General features: G+C 54.1%; 1 protein-coding gene across 1 annotated transcript in view; it reads left to right on the top strand.

Moving 5' to 3' along the window:
- Positions 1 to 1,677, top strand: part of LOC103255677 (adenylate kinase isoenzyme 5-like) — a 126,711-nt gene that overhangs the window by 112,287 nt on the left and 12,747 nt on the right. The gene's annotated exons all lie outside the window — the stretch shown is intronic.

The raw sequence follows: 1,677 nt of genomic DNA on the forward strand, positions 1-1,677 counted from the left end.
CTGCGAGGTGTGGGAGGATGTTTCCGCTCTTTTCCTTGCGGGCCGCGCTCAGAGGCAGGGGGCCCGGGGTTGGCCGATGCCCACCCGCGGCTCACGGCCTCGACCCGGTTCCATCGCCCCGAGCACTTCCCACAGCGGGAGGCGAGCCCCTGGCCCACGCACGGCCTGCTACGGCCAGGTCAGGAGGGAGGCAGGGCCGGAGTGGGTCGTGGAGGAGAAGTTGGTACGGCCCGGGGACAAAACAGCAGTGAAGAGGAGGAGACAGGTCGTCGCACCATCGCTCCTTCATTAAGACACTTCTTGGCCAGGTGCGGGGGCTCACACCTGTAATGCCAGCGCTTTGGGAGGCCGAGGTGGGAGGATTGCTTGAGCCCAGGAGTTCGAGACCAACCTGGACATCATAGCAAGACCTTGTCTCTATCAAAAAGAAAACATATATTTTTTTGAGTTGGCGTCTCACTCTTACCGCCCAGGCTGGAGGGCAGTGGCACACTCACAGCCACCGCAGCCTCGACCTGCTGGGCTTAGGTGATCCTTCCGCCTCAACCTTCCAAGTAGCTGGAACTACAGATGCATGCCACCATGCCTGGCTGGCTTGTGTGTGTGTGTGTGTGAGAGAGATTTATTGTAGAGACGAGGTCTCACCAAGTTGCCCGGGCTGGTCTCGAACCCCTGGGCTCAGGCAATCCTTTCACCTCAGTCTCCTAAAGTGCTGGGATGACAGGCTGAGCCACTGCGCCCAGCCAAAAATAATTTTTTTAAAAGACATTTCCAAGCCCAGCAGGTAGAGGCTGTGGTGGCTATAAGCCTGTCACTGCCTTCCAGCCTGGGTGACAGAGTGAGAGACTCTGAAAGGAGAAACTTCTATAGAAACCTAAAATAAACTTATTTAGCATAGTCTCTTTGCCTCGGCGTAGCCATTGTTGCTTAGACTTTACCCCTGACGTGCTCCAAATCTAGCACAGGTTAGACGTAGATAGATAAATTTCCAATAGGCATGTTTTAGGGAGCGTTCAGACATTCACCCCCTCAGCAAATCTCTATCAGATGCGAGACCAGGACTGTGCAACTTTTCAATTCATGATTTAGCATAATAATCTCTAGTAAACTTTCAGGCTTCTTGTCCAGGGGAAGATCAAAGCTCACCCCTTGGCTGGAAGAAGCCATGCGAATGATAATAAGACCAAAAAATAAAAGACGTTTCTTGGAGATAAAGTCATCGCACAAGGATGTGACCCTGAGCAGCCCGACACCAGCCTCTGGGTGCCCAGCTATTAAGCCTCATTCACCACAGAACTCAGCCACAGTCCGACGCTGCTGGTGGCTGGCCCAAGGCGCCTTGTGGTACGAAGGAGGAGTGGTTAGTTCTGCCTCAGTGGTTCAGAGAAGGCTTCACACAGGAGGCATCCCCCCCACACACACGCACACGCACAAGCTCGTCTCTTAGTACACAGGACAGGTTATGGCTGTGCGGGGTAGCCTTGGGTTAGGTCAGACCGGGGGTCTGCAGTCTGGTGCTGCACTAAGATGCAAAGAACTGCACAGAAGTTGGACTGGAAAATAAAGTTTATTTAGAAAGTAAATTAGAGCCGGGCTCGGTGGCTCAGCCTGTAATCCCGCGCTTTGGGAGGCCGAGATGAGTGGATTGCCTGAGCCCGCAGGTTCGAGACCCGCCTG

This window comes from Carlito syrichta, unplaced genomic scaffold, assembly GCF_000164805.1.
Source record: "Carlito syrichta isolate Samal-C Ts95f unplaced genomic scaffold, Tarsius_syrichta-2.0.1 Scaffold288344, whole genome shotgun sequence".
In the NCBI taxonomy this organism is placed as follows: domain Eukaryota; kingdom Metazoa; phylum Chordata; class Mammalia; order Primates; family Tarsiidae; genus Carlito; species Carlito syrichta.